Source organism: Pseudochaenichthys georgianus, chromosome 7 (genome assembly GCF_902827115.2).
Source record: "Pseudochaenichthys georgianus chromosome 7, fPseGeo1.2, whole genome shotgun sequence".
In the NCBI taxonomy this organism is placed as follows: Eukaryota; Metazoa; Chordata; class Actinopteri; order Perciformes; family Channichthyidae; genus Pseudochaenichthys; species Pseudochaenichthys georgianus.
In genome coordinates this window covers 21,008,104-21,026,838 of record NC_047509.1, presented here as the reverse complement: position 1 = coordinate 21,026,838, position 18,735 = coordinate 21,008,104, and the positions used below count along the sequence as shown (strand labels likewise).

Sequence of the window (18,735 nt, the reverse complement as noted above, 5' to 3'; positions counted from 1 at the left end):
CTCGTGCCCCCATTGCGCGTGCCGTCATTGGGCGTGTTTCCCATTTACGTCACCGGGCAGCAGTACTTGATGAGTCGCCAGCAACAGGTAGTGGACACTTTCACCATGGCAGAGTTAGGTTCAACATCGTCTACCGGTCGCAAAAGAAAAACTTTCATGGAGCAAATTAAGAACAAAAAGAAAGCGGAAACTAGGAGAAGTCAAACCAGAGTCAATATCGGAGTTGCTTTTCAACGATGGCGACTACTAATGGAACACACCGAGCTGAAATCTGACGCCATGGTCGCTAGGGCTGTGCATCTTCACTGGTCTCACGATTCGATTCGATTACGATTATCCTGTCAACGATTCGATTCGGTTCGATATCCCGGTGCATCACGGTGCATCACGATTCATACCAATGCGTTGCATCCTCAATTTTCTATATTACTGCACATGGCTTATTTTTCATCAATGCATACATGCAGTAAATACATATGAACTCTCTTTTTATTATTTAGAAAGTGCTTCAGAAATCAATAACATAAATGTCTTGACATTAATTTATAAACCAAAATAAATTAATTGTATAGGTCTAGCCTCCGTGTGTGAAGTTGTTCCATCCTCAAAAACAGAAAGCTAATGCTTCTGCAGTCTAGCTGCAGCTTCTAGCAACAGTCTTCTGTTAAGAAAGGACACTGAATGTCCTGAATGAGGCATCACACACAGGACTTGAGTCTGAACACAGCAGACAACAGGAGTATTTACAACAGCATATACAAACAAAAATAGTGCATGTGGGTGCACACTTACATTCTCTGTCTTACTGTTACATAAATCCCATGAATGTATGAGATTAAATTAGCTTCATTATATCTCAGTGATTAAGTGAATAACAAAGTTTCTATCGGGTCACTATCAGCATGTCACTCATTATTTTCAGGGAGGGGGCGGGGCTTGGAGGAACGGAGAGGAGACGGTGATCGCGGAAGCTTTTTTCCTCCTGCCTTCACAAACTTTACACACGTATATATCGTCTGAAAATTGCTAGAGGACATTCATACTTTGCAATCCAAGACTTAATTAAATCCACCAAAAACCTGACATGATTGTAACGCGATTATTTTTGAAAAACATAAATCCCTGTCACACTCCGTGTCGCTGCGGCTCTGACACGGAGTGATTGAGAGCGGGTCCTGCTGTCGGTTCTGGACTGGTGTTCTTGTGTTGGTGGATAAAGCAGACTGCTCCGTGTTGCTATGCCGCTGTCACGTCTGTTCCCTGATCTCTGCGTCACCGACCGATTTGATATTAAAGTGACAGAAAAAATGTTATAGTAAAGCCGCGGCCGGAAAATCAGGAAGCAACGTTACTACTCTATAACCGATTATCTTCCGTCCCTGCATCGAGACCGAATCGTCCACGTCCGCATCGCAATGCATCGTAGAAACGATTATTTTCAACACCCCTAATGGTCGCCCTTTTTCTCTTGGACAGGTAATTATCTGTTTTGTATGGTTTACAATTTCCCTGAACTATATAGCCAACCTAAGTTTTAGCAGCTCATTTGTAAAACACTTTAAATTGCCAAGGAGTATGAATTGTGCTATTTTTAAATACACTTAGCTTGCCTCGCCTTGCTTCTCGCATAGACATAGAACGTTTGTTTGTTATACATACAAAAGTAAGTGAACATGTAAGTAGTAGGGATGTGCATCTCCATGACTGAGGCCGATGCGATGCGCATCTCGATACGTTGCCAACGATACGATACATTAACGATACATTTGAAACACCAGGCGATACGATACGATTCACCCCTGTTGCGATACAGTTCGATACGATTTGACATTCAACAAGATGCAAAATAATGATACTTCAATAGCTTGGTTTCACTTGACGTCACACCGCTGCGTTCCTTTGGCGCGAAATTCCATTGGAGGTCAGGAAGTAATTTGTGTGTGAAAATGCCGGTGTGTTGTGTAGTTTACGGTTGTTCCAATCGATCCGGCCGAGAGAAAAACAAGAGGTTTTACCGAGTGCCGAAGGTTGTCGTCCATAAATCTGAGCAATATAAGAAGCTAACCGAAGAACGCCGGAAAAAATGGCTTTCCAACCTACATCTGCGGTCGGGAGGAGCAGAGTCATCTAATGCACGTGTCTGCAGCGACCACTTTAGTCTAATATGGACTTTGTTGGGACTTTTTAGGGTGCCCTAGCGCTTTGGGTGACGTTGAGTCGGTAGACTGGGCTCCCACTGTTAGCCTCGGTTACCACACAACAAGTAAGCCCAGATCAGAGGCATCTCTTCGACGAGAGCAGAGGATGGAGCTCAAGGAAGACCAACAAAGACAATCAGAATGTGCAGCGGCTTTGTTGGATCTCCTGCAGACAACCGAGAGCCCAGAACCGACACAGCCCCTGTCTGACAGCCCACAACCAGAGGACACCAGTGGGATATTAAATGACCAACAAGGTAAATTAACCACCAGCATTATTATTACATATTACAAATGTGATTGTCTGAAAATCAATGCAAACTTTGAATTAGGTTTAGGTTTAGAAAATAGAGTACTAACTTGAGAATCTGCAATAATTGGAACAGAGAACTTGCATGTCTGTAAAAAGGTTGTCAAAAAGATAACTTCAAAACAATTCACATTCATATTTGACTATTTTAAATAACTAATTATGCTTGCTACTGCTATATTGTATGCAGATGCAGGATGCCAGACTGATTTAACGATGGAGGACATCGAGAGGATGGAGGATGTTCTGAGACAGAACACAACAGAGCTGGGAGATCTTCGGACAAAGGCACTGGACACAAAGTTCAACCAGGAGTCCTTTGAGAACAACGAAGAGAAGACAACATTTTACACCGGGCTCCCCAACTTCTTAGTTTTACTTCAGGTTTTTCAACTGTGCGAGCCCTACATCACCTGTGGCCCTATGTCTGTGCTCTCCAAATTTGAACAGTTCATTTTAGTTTTGCTGAGGCTGAGACAAAATCTCCCTCTGAAAGATTTGGCTTTCAGGTTCAACATCTCTCTCTCCACTGCTTCTATAATTTGGCATAAGGTAATTGACATACTTCATGAGAGTACAGAATTTATAATTGAGTGGCCAGAGCGACATGTACTTCAAGCTACAATGCCAATGGGATTCAGACAGGCATTTGGATGTAGAGTTGCTGTGATTGTTGACTGTTTTGAAGTTTTTATTGAGAGGCCCTCTAATTTACTAGCTAGAGCACGAACATGGTCCAACTACAAGCATCACCATGTTACATTTATGATTGGTGTTGCTCCCCAAGGCTATGTCACTTACATATCTTGTGCCTGGGGAGGAAGAGTTAGTGATAAACAGATCACAATACAGAGTGGGCTCCTAAAAAACTTGTTACCTGGAGATATTGTCCTAGCAGACCGTGGGTTCGATATTGGCGATAGTGTGGGATTTTACTGTGCTTCACTAAAGATGCCTGCATTCACCAGGGGAAGAGACAAGAAAAATAGCTAATGTGCGTATTCATGTCGAAAGAGTCATAGGATTAGTCAGAAGAAAATATCAGATTCTGCAAAGCAGGGCTGTGCCCATAGAGCACATGCTAACAAAACCAGGTGAGGCACTAGCATTAATTGACAAGATTGGGGTTATTTACTGTGCCTTGTCTAATCTGTCAGTGTCTGTCGTCCCATTGGAGTAAAGTCATGGAGCTGTAGTCTTGTAAATAAGAAACCATGTATTATTCAGTATCATTTAATCTTTTCAGTAAACATATTTTTGTGTTCAAACATCTTGTGTTCAAGTCTTTTCAGTAAACATCTTTTTGTGTGTTGTAAATTGTGTAGCCCTTCTCAATATACAACTTTCATCTACATTCAGGCTTAATTCATTCAACAATATTCTAGAGATGACAATTGGTCTGGTGACGCTCCCATGTATGGCCATTGAGGGTTATTGTAAATGTAAATAAGAAACCATGTATTATTCAGTCTTCTTAGTATCATTTAATCTTTTCAGTAAACATCTTTTTTACAATAGCAATATATCACACTATATACTATATACTTCCTCTAGTGAATGTGGTCAGTGAATATGAAGGTGCTGTAATGCAGGTTAAAGAGCTGCCACTGTGCAAATAATAATGCAACAAGGAGAGAACCACAACTTCCGGGACCAGGACAGACCACAGGTGCTGGTAATCACGCCTTCTCTCCCTCCTGATCATCTTGCAACTGAAACTGAGAAATGGAACAGCAGACAGGGAGAGGAGGCTTTTAGTCACCTGATAGTTATGCACTATCATGTTCTTGTGGAAAAAAACGAGAACACCAACTCTTTATGACTTGTACCTTTCCCCTTGTAAGTTGCTGTCCCAACACTTCAGGGAGAACACATAGTCTGAAGAAACTCTCAACTCTGGGAATGATGTTGTCCCACAGGTCCACATCACGCACAATTCTCTCTACAAAGAGGTCATTTTTAGTCCAGACAACAAAGTTGCAGTAGTCAACGTCAACGACGTGGAGCTGAGCCTGTACTTGATGGTAGTAGGCATGTCTCCTGTCCAGCTTCACAGTGCCCCCATCGTTGACGAGACAGAAGCCCTGTTCTCCAGCACACAGGCAAAGATTGGCCTCCTCTTGTTTGCTGTGTGGGCACTAAAAGTTCAATGAAAAGAAAAGTAATATATTGTACTGTAAATAGGTGTCTGCAGCTCAAAATGTATTGGGAGAGGATCCCCAGACTCAGGATCACGTCACAATCCTATACTTACCCGCTTTACTGTAGCACAATACTGAACAAATAACTTACCTTTATCTCACAGATACCAGTTCCATGGCAGGTGCACGTGACACATCCGTCTGGCGACGCTCCCATGTATGGCCATTGAGGGTTCAGCCAAAGCCCGCTGTCTTTACAGCTGAAACCCTGGTGGTGCAGACTTTGTACTCCTTCATACTGCTTTCGGGCAGTTGCCTCGTATTTGCATCCATACCTGTAATGTATACAACAAGGAACAGAACTAGAACATTGTACATTATAAAACGGACAAGTCAAATCAAGCAATCTGATTGGTTCTTAGCTGTGATATAATCAGCGTATACCACGGGTAGAATTGTAAGTTACTTTTCACAACAAGTCGGTATCCCTCCGCGTCTGAGAAAAACTGTATACAGTTTCTTTTCAAACTGGAACAAGGAAGCAGCGGAGAAGTAACGGGGCAGAAACCCTCCTTTTTACGCAGCGGTCCAGACGCTTCGCGTCGGGCCGAACCACACCCCTTAGCTGTGATATAATGACCATATACCACGGCCTGTCGTGAGCTATTGCTTAATTATACCATGGTCTGGGTGAATACTCCATTCCGATTGGCTCCCTAATCCCTAATAAATACCTTGTTGCAGCTGTAGAGAACTTGTGTGCCTCTGGGTAGCATATGGACTTGATCAAGGACTTTGATGGCTGTGCAAGACTAGTCTGTAGAACCTGCTTCAGTCTTGAGGCTGTGATCCTTCCTGCTCTTTGGCTAAACCATATTGATGATAAGCTCTTGTTTCTGGTCTCCTCCTCTACTGCCTGGACCTGTGGCTGTGTCAGCTCTTCCTGTCTGAAGTCCTGGCATGCATTCTGCAACTCTGTTGGGGATAGCTGTAGCATCTCTGGTGTCCTATACTGAGGTAGTGGTTTAGGTAGCTTGCTCACAGATTTAGGGACAAATTCTTTGTAATATGGTTCCCTGGACATCAGTGCAGCACTTCTTGGGGAATTTCTGCTCAAAGTCTTGACAAACTGCATATACCTCTCTGATCCTCGCTCCAATTTTGAACCCTGGACTGTGGGACGCTGAAATGTGTGCTTCTCACCTGTCCTTCCAGCAATGGCATCATCCAGTTTTTGCTTTTTGGATTTTGCGGATGAGAAGTCTATCATCGCAACTGGAACAGCAGGAATCTGCACATGTGAGAGACAGACCAACATATATGTGAACATACATGTAGTTGCAGTGTAACAATGAGACAGGCAAGGACGGCATGAACAGCTGACTGACCACTGGGGTCTGAATACCTTTTTGACATGTGATGGCATTAGCCACTTGCACTTCTCAGTGGTGCAGTCTCTCTCATCTTCACACCGGCTTCGATTGCAAACAGAACTGCTCCAACATGTGAGCAGGATTCTGACAAACTGTATAGACAGAGACATACTAGAATAACTAGATTGATCGCAAAAGCTAGTAATGGTATAACATGAATATTATAGCAGGCATTATTTTGTCTGAGCTTAAGTGTTGTCAAATATGCTTTGGGTTGGGATATTTATTTTATGACTTACCCAGTGATAGAGATTTTGAGGGACAACTGGTCCGCTTTCCAAATCTCCGCGCGTCCCTAACAAGCTGGTTATCATACAGGAAGGAATCCAGAACATACAAGTATCCGTTAAAAACAATAATCTATTTTAATGGTAATATAACAATGCAATACAATCAATACATTACCATACAAAGCCATATCATATCATATGCGTAATGTCAGGAGTATGCCTACTCCTGGCCCTTGTTCACGGGCTGCCACGACCTTCCGGTCCGGGCGGCGCGAGAAGAGAGAGACAGAACAAAAAGCTGAATAGGCTTTCATACCAACAGAAACAGGAAGGGGTGGAGTTTACTCAGCCTCCACACACACACACACCCCCCCCCCCCCCCCCCCACATTCCAGAGACCTCAGATGTGTCTTAAAGGATATTTAAGATAACACAAATATTTCATCTGTCATATCTCCAACTTCTGGTTACACAGAATACAAAGTAATTAAACCCACACATATACTATTCAAGATATGTAGACTTCCCTGAAACATGACATGCTAGAGATCTTAAGCAGAATATACTCTTCCCCCCACCTAGCACCCTGTCCTGCATGCCTACACCTCCCCCACAGGGCAATACAACCCTGTTTACTCTAAACAGCCCTTGTTTAGAGCCATTTTAGTCCTCACCTTTATGTAAGGATAAAACAGAGAAATCAATATAAAACACAAACACAAGTATTGTTTGAACAGTATTCACTTAACTGCTACTATTGATAATTACCAGAGAAACTCAAGGGACCTCTTTTAATATCTGGAAATTGCAACAAGACTTTCTGCCATTTCAAATGTAACACACTTCTTAAATATCAGATGCTGCACCAGCCATACAGTTACAGTTTGCTGTAACAACCTCTCCATCTTCTTTAGCTACAATCCACGTTTTTAATGGTGTTTCTCCAGACCTCTGGGAATGGTTGACCTACAAAATTGAAGCTCCAGTTAACAACTTGCTAGTTAGTAACATACATTTAAACAACGTGCAGGCTGTTCAAAGGCTCTGAGCTGTCAATACACAACAGTACACAAAAACGAAGGCCACAGAATATCACAGTCACGAATCAGGACACTTAAGACAGAACTGGTGAGACGTTTCGCACAAGTACAACGCCGTCACCAAAACACAATATATCCTAAGCTAAACACATACACTCACATCAATATCCTAAGTACACACACACCATAAGCACCCGAGTTAACCTCTGTTAACAATATCGTAAGGAAACACACATCATAAGCACCCGAGTTAACCTCTGTCATAAGGACACACACATAAGCAACAATAACACACAAACATTCTGAGGTATGGTAGCATGGCGTCCTAGCACAGATCCAGCGCCCCGAATGTCAACAACGTCGCAGCTTAAGTGAGATGGCCCCCTATAGGGGGCGTTTCCTAAAGGGTTATGAGCCACGTGTTTACTTGAGAGTTCCTAGTCACCACTGTTCTGTCTGTTAATAATAATAATTTATTTGTTGTCGAGAGGGTAATGGCGTAGCTGGTTTTAATCATGCTTATGTTTAAGTCCTGCATCCTCCACAACTGCACAGTGCATAAGCATATGTTTTCCTATAAACAGACCAATGCTTAAATTATGGAACGCTGCGGGGAAAAGGAGTTACGCCTTCCTAACCAGCTTTCTCCTTCCGCTGTCATCGGACACAATGGGCTGATGTATTTATACTTGAGTAATTTGTGCATACGGGAGCGTACCTACAGTCAGCCCTATGTTCCCTCAAAACTATCTTTACCCCTATCCCCAAGCCTAACCCTAATTAACCCCATAAGGGACACTGATCTGTGTCTCTTGTTTTAACACATTGGAGGCCAGTCTAAGTGAGTGATTGTAATATGCGTGTATGTGTTTTAGTCCTACACCATGGGTTCTGAAATCTTCCTTAAAACACTTCCTTTTCAGAGCAAACTCTGGTCTTTCTGTATAACTGTATAGCCGATTCTAAAAACGCCTACTAAATCCTACATACGTTTTCAGAGAGCATGGAGACACTTGAATCCTACTACTGCTGAATCCCACATCAACTGCTTCATTTATGAGCATCAATGAGTTCCTATAACAATAATTATAGTGTTATAAGCTGATTATAATACATTATAAGTATGATGCATAGCCAGTATTACCGCTTCATTTATTATGCTCTAATTCTTCCTTTGAATAAGATGAAGGTTTAAGGGGAATTTGTGTTATGCAATTATCTTATGTGTGTTGATGTAACTTCCTTTCCATATATGCGTTGATGAAAAACACAGCTTTTCTCTCCTCATAAACAATATGTATTTATTAAAGCCATGTGGTGTATGGGTATTTTCCCTTATTTATAGGCTCAACTTATCCAAAGGCAAGTTATTCATCTTACCCCTAGACTATTTGGTCTGGAAAGAGGCATACAATTGAAAAATATCAGTTATCACTGGAGATTATGAGACAGGGTTTAAAATGCTATATATTTTTATCTCACAGAGAAGCACTTCATTATGGTTGGTTGAAGCGTATTATGGATCAATCACCCAACATCAGGGGACTGGAAGCTATTGCCTAAACTATTTCTCAATTGATTCGGAAAAGACCTTGATTTTAACAGGGATTCCTTCTTTCTATCAATGTGTCATTCAAAGATGGGCTAGCTGGCAGAAAGCAGGGGGTGGAACATTAAAGGAGCCGTACAGGAGATGAGGTTGGAAACCAGACCATTTGGGGATCTAAGTATATAACGGATCTTAGAGGAAATTCATTAATGTATCAACATTGGATTGACTCAGGTATAATTTGCATTAAAGATATGCCATAAGCTTCAGGATAAAAGGAATTGGGTAAGTGAATTATTCATTATTAGAAAGGCAATCCCTAAAAAATGGCTCCTGCTTCTAAATAATAGAAGCAAAACCCAAAGATTACATTGACAATGTACACATGGCTCTGACAGGATGTAATTGTAAAACAATGCACAAGCAGACATCATACTGTACATACAGACATACTGGGAAGCTGTGCATCATAGTCCTGTTCAGTAAAGCAAGCTCACACCCTAGAGAATGGAGACACTTGAGTCCTACTATTGTTGAATCCCACATCAACTAGTTCATTTATGAGCATTAATGAGTTCTTATAACTATAATTATACAGTGTTATAAGCTGATTATAATACATTATGTTCATAATGCATCAGACATAGGGTACATAGCAAGTATTAGTGTATTACCGCTTCATTTATTATGCTCTGATTCTTCCTTTGAATAAGATTACATTGACAATGTACACATGGTTCTGACAGGATGTAATTGTAAAACAATATAAGCAGACATCATACATACAGACGTACTGGGAAGCTGTGGTTGACAAACAGCAAGTCAAATAATGTATGGCAGCTACAGACAATTTCTCCAGAGGGTCAATTGCCAGAATTCAATTTTCAAATATTACATGACATTCTTCCAAATATGTAAAACCTGTACAAATGGAAGCTTGTCCCTACTCCTCTATGTGCTGTTTGTTTGGTCACAGAGCAGACCATTACGTGTGTTTCATGTCGATGCTTGGGCAACTCAAGTTGCTGCCCTTATCTTGTCTCTGTTCAAAGTGGAATTTACACAGAAATAGCCAAATATCATTCTGGGTCTTAACACACCCCATAGTGAAATATATAGCCTAGTGTAAACCTTATACTAATAATAGCAAAATTGTCCATCTACAAAACTTGGATGATATTCAAAGATGACCAACAAAAGTTGTATAAGGCAGACACTGTGTTTTTCTTTCTGAGTTCATGTTAAATATCAAAATTGATCTTTTGGTTGATGAAGTCAGAGATAATGAAATCTGGGCACATATTTTGTGGTTGCTGAATTAGAACACCCAATAAAATGTTTATGTTTAATGAAGACGTTCCTCTTTGTATGTACTGTATATATTTTCCTTTGTACAATGTATTGGTATGTACTATACATTTCATGTTTAGTATTTCATGTGTATTGTAATGTTTCAAAAATAATAAATACGTTAATTAATTAATTAATCTTACCACCAGACACAACATGAACAAATGAATGATACACATCAGGACAGTAACTTCAACTTCAGTATTTTAGGTGTACAGAAACCTCTACTCATGTTGTTAAATGATATACAGCAATATCTTCCATAAAACGTAGTTGATTGATTTGAATAATAATTACTACCACTGCACAAACAGTAAAAAATGATATGCCTACAATTTATGAGTTTAATGTATCCTATGTTATGATAAACTATCAAATTGACTCTGTATTCATTATGATCTGTCAATAGGTCAATTAATTTGTCTTCTCTGTGGGTTGTATACTCTTCATTCTTTATGCAAATTAATTATAATTATTATTTTTCAAAGTTCGTTTATGATTCATTCAAAGCATTAAAATAAATGAGAAACAGAGCGTCATATACCTTTAAGAAATACGTGGGGGTGGGGCTCATAACCCTTTAGGAAACGCCCCCCCCCCTATAGGATCCACCCCCTTTAGGATCCGCCTCCTTGCTGTGGTCTGCATACAGACTCTATTGGCTTAAGTAGCGTCATCAAGAGGCGTCGGGACCTCTTCCAGTGGTAGGACCTATGGTAGGAACGAAACAACGCCGCCGACGCGGTAACCATAGTGCAGGGCTATTCAACTTCATTAGCAAGTGGGCCAAATAGGAAAATCACTGGGGGTTTGTGGGCCACACAATACTTTGTCAAGGAACCACTACAAATAACTCTTGCTTACAGTAGTGTTAATAGATACTAATACATTAAATGAACTTTTACTTTAAATTGTATCAACATAAATCATTACAGAAAGCAACTAGTCCATAAAAAAGTAGGAAAGCTTCGGTTACAAGGCTTGACACAAAAGTGCAAAATGTTGCATCTTTAAAACTAAGTAGGAGAGTTTTTTCCCCCAACAGTTCCATGTCCACTAATGTACAAAACAAGAATAATATAATAAAACAGTATTCATCACATTAACAGTAAGTAGCCCTGTGTATAATATCCTCAACACTTCCAAGCATACATAAGGTGCATTGAAGACAACACAAGTCCATAAAATGTAATACTAAATGCAAATAGAACATAGTAAAACAATAGCCAACAGCCAACAGTAAGTAGGCTTGTTTGAATGACCATAACATGAATGACCATAAAAACAGATCTGCATACATACCATGAATCAGACTTCTGTCATGTTTAGCCTGTTTGAGTCAGTGACAGAAATTACACTGCCTTTATTTAGCTATTTCAGCATGGTTTGGCTCATAAGTGGTAAGAGCAATCCTGAGACACTCATGCAACTTCTCATTGGTCATGGAGCAACGTGCCCTTGTTTTGATGGCATTCATATGAGAAAAGCTAGACTCAAGTATAGGTAGATCCAAACATTGTCAGTATAAGCAAGGCCACCTTCCTCATTGTTGGCCACTTGACTCCGTTCAAATGATGCTAGCAGTCCCTGTACTTTCCTTCTCCGTTCCTCTGAGCCCACGGGAAAACTGGCAGAAAACGAGCCGTGATTTGAGTTGTAGTGTCGCTTTACGTTGTATTCTTTCATCATGGATATACTTTCGTTGCACAATAAACACACTGGTTTATTACTTGTTGCGGCTGGCAAAGTAAATACATATTTGTCAGTCCATTCATTCTGGAATTGGCGATTTTCCGAATCAACTTTACGTTTCTTGGGCTTGGAGAGAGACATCTTGAAGCTGTTGTTAACTAAAGCACTTTCTTTGTGGCCCGCGAACCTAGTGTGTAACGTGAGTTTGACTGAGCCAATGACAAGTGAGGACACAGTGCGTTTTTTTTTAATGAGCAGAGCGCGGCAGGCAAAATAATGGATTCAAAATCATTCAAGTGAATGGAAAAACCAGCGTTTTCGCCGCATCGTCGGATTTAGTGTGATCAGACATTAGTTTTATTTATGCTATTACACATAATTATGCCATTTCGATTTGCAGGTAACATCTTGTGGGCCAGAAAAAAGTTCTGAAGAGCCTGATTCGGCCCATGGGACGCTAGTTGAATAGGCCTGCCATAGTACCTACATGTAATCAGTGTTGGGAAAGTTCACTTTCTACATGAACTAGTTCAGTTCACAGTTCACACATTTTAAAATGAACTAGTTCAGTTCATAGTTCATAATTCAAAATGTTGAACTAAAGTTCATGGTTTCAAAAATGAACTAATTTATAGTTCATAGTTCTTTTTTCAATATGTTGCTGCGAGCTATTATTTGTCTCCTGTACGATGTTAATGGGCCATTTCAATTTTTACAATATCCTCAGAGGGCCGTACAAGTTATTGACCTCTGCTTAAAAAAACTAAAATCACAGCCCATTCATTTCATTCTGTGCAAAGAAAAAGCAACCTCTTAATCCAGATATCTCACCATGACTCGCGTATGCATGCACGTGCACGGTGTGGCGTGACCACCAAAACAGAAAGATATGGACACAAGATGTGTGCAAATGTATTTAGTTTCCTATTCATGTGAACATGATTTAAGTGTGGGGGGGGGGGGACCTAACCTCCTCTAGGGGGATCTGGGGGGCATGCTCCCTTGGGAAGATTTTTTTTAAATGTTGAAGTTAAAAGCATCAATCTGGTGCACTTTGAGAGCAACATTAGGAGAGCTATGGACACATCTCTCAACACCCAAACACAACTGTAAGCAGATTTTCTTTTAATTTATGGATATTTGACAAATCACTCCCCTTTCAAACTGTATTCTTCTTTATTAATAACTATCATATAGTATTTTATACCTGTTTACTTTATTCTCTTATTTTTTTTATAACTATAATGATCATATAAAGATGTGCCTTTACCTCACTGGTTGTAGACAAAGCTTCTTATATTCGTTAGCATAGCTAGCTAACCAGATGCTAATGATAACAACAAAGTTATTGACTGTATGACAGATGAGCAGATCGCCACTGGGCTTTCAACTAAAGACACAGACACGCAGAAACTGCGGCATGTGTATGGACTTTCTGCCATTTCTGAAGTGGCGTTCTGGTGCTCTCCGTCAGAACTGCACCCCTGTCAGTCGAGACATATACCACGTGATGACACGTTAGGCTCGTGTTGTGTTCAAGGACCCTGATCTTGGCCAGGAAAAACAGGCACTTCCTTGTTTAATTATTTTGCGGTCTAGATTTCTTTCATTTTTTTATTTTTTGCGTGTGTTTATAAATTACCTCGAGGGCCGTACCAAATTGTCTCGCGGGCCGTATACGGCCCGGAGGCCGGAGGTTCCCCACCCCTGCCGTAGAGTCTCACTCTGAGCGAGTGCTGCTGCAGCTGCTCTCGGCTTCGTCCATACTAATTCATTCATTCAATGCTCGCCGGTTCCGCGGTTCCACATTGTTTGTTGTGAGGAGTCTGATATATTTAGTATATTTATATTTTAGTGCGACAGCCAGGGGTGACAGGCGCGTACGCGTCACAGGCAGCTTGCTGTTGCCAAATTGGGTGGTTTTCCGCATTATTTTGAAGCCTGTTTACGGTGTGTTTTAACTGGGTTTTCGGCTGAAAGGCATATGAAATCTGGTACACGTTTGAACGCCGTTATAATACAGTGCTGAGAATGAACGCACTTTTGAACGCCGTTATACACCGCTGAGAATGAACGCGTTCTCAATTACGTTCATCTAGCGGAAATACAGTACGTTCAGTTCACGTTCGCCCAAAATATGAACGCGTTCATGAACGATCGTTCATTGAACGCGTTCAGGTACATCACTGCATGTAATCATAACACACATACACATATATATATATACACTCACAGGCCAGTTAATGCTGAAGTCAAGGCGACAGCCGTAACCCTGCCTTACATGCAGGGGCGCCGTAAGGGGGTGAAAAGTTAGGACGATTCTAAGGGCCCGTGATTGACAGGGGCCCCAAAATGTTCAGAACATTAAGAAAAAAAAATTAAGTAACCTCTCATCAATCCTCAATAATTAACATTAATAGAACGTTATATTGATAAATTACTCGCTAAACTTACGATACATTTAACTTATTTTCTACCAAAAGTTAATTACCCAAAGCCTCTGTACACCCCTTTCTATTTACGTGTAATGGTTTGGTCCTGCCTCCAAACGAGGTGCGGCACCGGCACTTGCAGAGAGTGAAGCATGTGAGGAGGGATGCTAGTACTTAGCCTACATACGTGTGTTGTACCATGTTTCAACGACCAACAAAGTCAGGCTCTAAGAAGAGAAAGGAGAGAAAGACAAGAGAGAGGAACTAAAGGGCGACGGTATGTCACACAGTTTTTCACAAGAAAAGGTGGGTGTGGTCCATGAGTGGTGGAAGTTAGCTAATGTTTTTTTGTTTACTAAGCTGACATTAAGTACTGTTAATACCTTTACAGCAAATTCACTGCTCTTCACTGCTCTTTTAGCTGACATTTAAAGGTATGGTAGGTAATTCACTTCAGAAGCCATTTTTGTTATATTCCATGGAATGCTCTTAACATCCCGATAGCAATGAATATATTAAATGCTTTGACAATAATTACAAAAAAATCAACTATGGAAGCCGTGGCGCTATAAAAAGCACGACCAATCATCTGAGCCGGCCCAGCTAAAATAACTGGATGGCCTTCCTGCCTGTCAGCCTTCCATCTGTGCACAAACTTATCTCATGCCCTCATTGGTCATGTGCGCGTTTGTGTGTGTTGGAGGAGGGGCTCTGTAAGGAACTCTGAAGGAAGGGGCAGATTTTTTTCGGTTGTGTACTTTCAAATTCTAGTGCACTCGAGCTGGTTTCTCCATTCTTACCTACCTACCTACCTTGAATAAATGCAGGCACATTTTTAGCGCCTATTCATACTAAATCAGTTGTCCCTCCCCCTGGTGCCAGGTCCAACAGATCCATCTTTAGGCTCAGCAGCCCTGTCCCCCCACAAGGCTGAACCTGAACCAGCTTTTCTCCAAACTGAAGGAGGTGAGCAGCATTGTGTTGAATGCCACTTAACCCTCTGAGACCCACATAGGACATTTCTGTTTTTGTATATTTTTGTGTTTTGCCTAATAAATTGTCATTTCTTTGCAGTAAAATCAAGTTTTACACATCCCAGAAATCAACACAACCTCAGCTAATGATATGTGTCACTCATTAGAGACTTATATACACTATAATAGGGGATATTTGCCCATAAATAAAAAATAAATAAAAAACGGAGCTTGAATGTTTTACTTATTTCATTAAAAATAACTGCTAACCATAACATTGAAAGAAACATTCAACACAGAAAATTGCACACATTTATTATCATTGTATCATAACTGATTAGAAGATTCTAACATATTCTGTTCAATAGTTATGCCCATTCTTTTGGGCAGTGTCCATGGGCGTTTTTTTGCGAATTGTCATTTTCTGTCCTGCCAATTTTGAAGAGTACACATGATATATCATGTCCTCAATCACACATGGCATGCTGAGCAGATTCGTCTGAATTTTCATCAACATTGTCCCCTTGAAAAATCTGCTCCAAAGCCTCAGCTGTAGTAAACGTCTTTGCCGTCCTTGTTTACTTTCAAAACACTAAAAGAACGTATTCCAACTTTTATTTTGTTTTCGCGCGTGGAATTATACCGGCTCTCATTTCAGTAAACATAACATCAGAACAGACAGGCAACCCTCTGAATCAGACTCCGATTGGCTGTGACTGCATCCACTCAGAGTGTCCGATTCAGAAACGTGACTCTTTCACTCTTTACGTCAGAAACAAAGATGGTGGATGAGAATAGATCTATAAATGATGAGCGATGCGCCAGAATCAAGGTGAGACCATCCGCAGCATATACAACTTTATGCATTCATTTCACCGAAATAAGTAAACGCCTCTCAATGAAAAACCGAATAGAGTTGTTTAGTGCCGTTTCTGTAGTTGAAGAGGAAAAACACGGCATGTCTCTGGCTGAAACAGCTGAGAAGTTATGACGCTTTGAACACAACGTGATCTTTGGGATCGTATACGGCCCCGTGGGTCTCAGAGGGTTAACATATCTGAAGGGAGACTGGAATACAATATATATTAGGGATCGACCGATATGGCTTTTTCAAGGCCGATACCGATACCGATTATTAGTAATCAAGGAGACCAATAACCGATATTTGGAACCGATATACATTTGCAGTAAAATCAGAAAATCTTGGTGTCAAAATGTAGAATAACACAAACTCCAACACAACTCAACACAACTTCTTTGAAATGCATTTAAGCATATATTATGTTTAATGAACTTTTAAACATCTTACAACTGGTTTCCTCTCTGTGCCCTTTTCTTTAGTGCAGCCATCTGCTATGAGTTAGAGAGAGACAAGAAGTGGGGCTGTATGCTGACATGCTTAACTAACAATAATGCTTAATTTATTATATCAAACCAATGCCTGTATGTCTAGCATAAAATCCCAATAAACTGCTAGCAACTGCAAAACACTAGTGCGAGCTAATGTTTTGCAAACTATTAAAAGTGAGGCTATTACAGTAGACCTAACGTTAGACTAGTAGCCTCACGTCTAATATTTTGCTAAACATTTTCTAAATACATTAGCTAATGAGCTTCACATATCAACCTGAAAAACTGCGAGGCTCCACTCGCAACCCCCCCCCCCCCCGCACCACAGTTCCGCTGCACGCACCCCAACTCTGACTGACTTCCCGCGTCCCTGTGTAACTGGGAAGCTGATAGAATTGGATCAATAGATCGTGCTGTTTTTACAACTTCAGCATAGGGGATTGGGATGTTTATTGAATTTAGGCTTTCAACTGATTTACCTTTGAAACGTATGGCTCTGCCGCTCAGCGCTGCTGCTTGCCTCTGTCTGTGTCTGCGTTCTTCGCACCTGCCTGTAATCTGAGAAGGTCCCGCCTCTCTGGCTGGCTCCTGCCCGGAAAATCTTCAGTGTTGATTGACACTTCAGTAATAGCCTATCAGATAGCGCTGTGGGCGGGACATTGCTCGTGTACAGAGAGTGGTGACTGCAGCCAGAGAAACGGCCGCATCAGAGTGTTATCGGCAATTTTATAAAAAAAAGGCCGATACCGATAATCGGTCAAATGATGAATATCGGCCCCGATAATCGGTCGACCCCTAATATATATATAACAAAAATCTAACATCTAATTTAAATTATACATTTCAAACACAGTATTTTCCCACATAGCCAATGATCTATATAAAACAAAAAACTGCTTTTAGTCTATTTAGGATGATGGACCGTTTGAAGCATTGAGTGATCAGTCTGTAAACAAAATGTTAATCACCGACATTTTGGTTATGATATTAATACTAATGTTATTATATTAAAGCAGGGGTGGGGAACCTCCGGCCCCCGGGCCGTATACGGACAGCTAGAACATTTGGTACGGCCCTCGAGGTAATTTATAAACAAAGTGGCCTGTGCCTGGTGGTGGGGCCCAATGTGATATATTTTCATGGGGCCCAAAATCCCTGGCGGCGCCCCTGCTTACATGAGTCCATGTAGCTAAAGTTAGCTAGCTAGATGTCTCCTAATAATGCTACTTAGAGGTAAGAAGGTAACTCACCCGGGCAAAAACAAGGCGACATTTGTTTAATGCCTCTTTGGTGCCGAGGTCATTCACCCATCACACACAAAGTAGTTGAAAGCTTCCAGGCTTTTATACGCTTTCATTTGGCTAGCCGTGTAGTAGGAGGTATGAAGGACGAGGAAGCTGGTGATATCCATCGCCTCGACAGCGGGCAAATCTGATAAATCACGAGAAAAGTCGCTCTTTTTCAGCTGATACGGATCGTATCCGATGTGTGCTGTGATTTTTTAACGATATCTGCGGCGTGCAGGTTCATTTAATTGTTTGACATAGTCGGTGTCCTCCATAATTCCTGCGTTGAAGAATGAAGAATGAAGAATTTTCACTTCCTGACCTCCACTTGAATTTCGCGCGTCGTAGAAGTCACGTGACTGAAACCAAGCTATATGGTACAACAGAGGATTTTTGTTTTATTCCTTATATGCAGCAAATCATAAATTAACAAAAAAGTGCTTTACATATTTGGTTCTCTCTACTAGTACTGCGCATCCCATCATGCTGTTTCTTTTTTACCTTAAAAAACTCTCCAGAGTACAGTACAATTGTATAACACCTCACAGTTAAACAATTTAAGGATGCATTGCCCATGATTACAGTTTTTCTCGATTGCTAACACACAAAAATTATACATAAAGCACAATTATTTTAACTGACACTCAAAGAGCAAAACATCGGCTCAAATCTCCAAAACTCTAAACACGTTTTCAGCTTTTCACACAATTTGCAAATCAACATGGCACTTTTTGCAAACCACTGCACACG

General features: G+C 40.9%; 1 long non-coding RNA gene across 2 annotated transcripts; it reads left to right on the top strand.

The window, feature by feature from the left end:
* The first annotated feature begins 14,536 nt into the window (after positions 1–14,536).
* LOC139434104 (uncharacterized) lies at positions 14,537–15,595 on the top strand. 2 transcript variants are annotated; one of them, XR_011643530.1, is made up of 3 exons: positions 14,537–14,652; positions 15,258–15,341; positions 15,450–15,595. It is a non-coding gene; the product is annotated as an uncharacterized lncRNA (long non-coding RNA). The 2 variants fall into 2 exon arrangements; XR_011643529.1 differs by having other exon boundaries at positions 14,537–14,681.
* Positions 15,596–18,735: the final 3,140 nt, after the last annotated feature.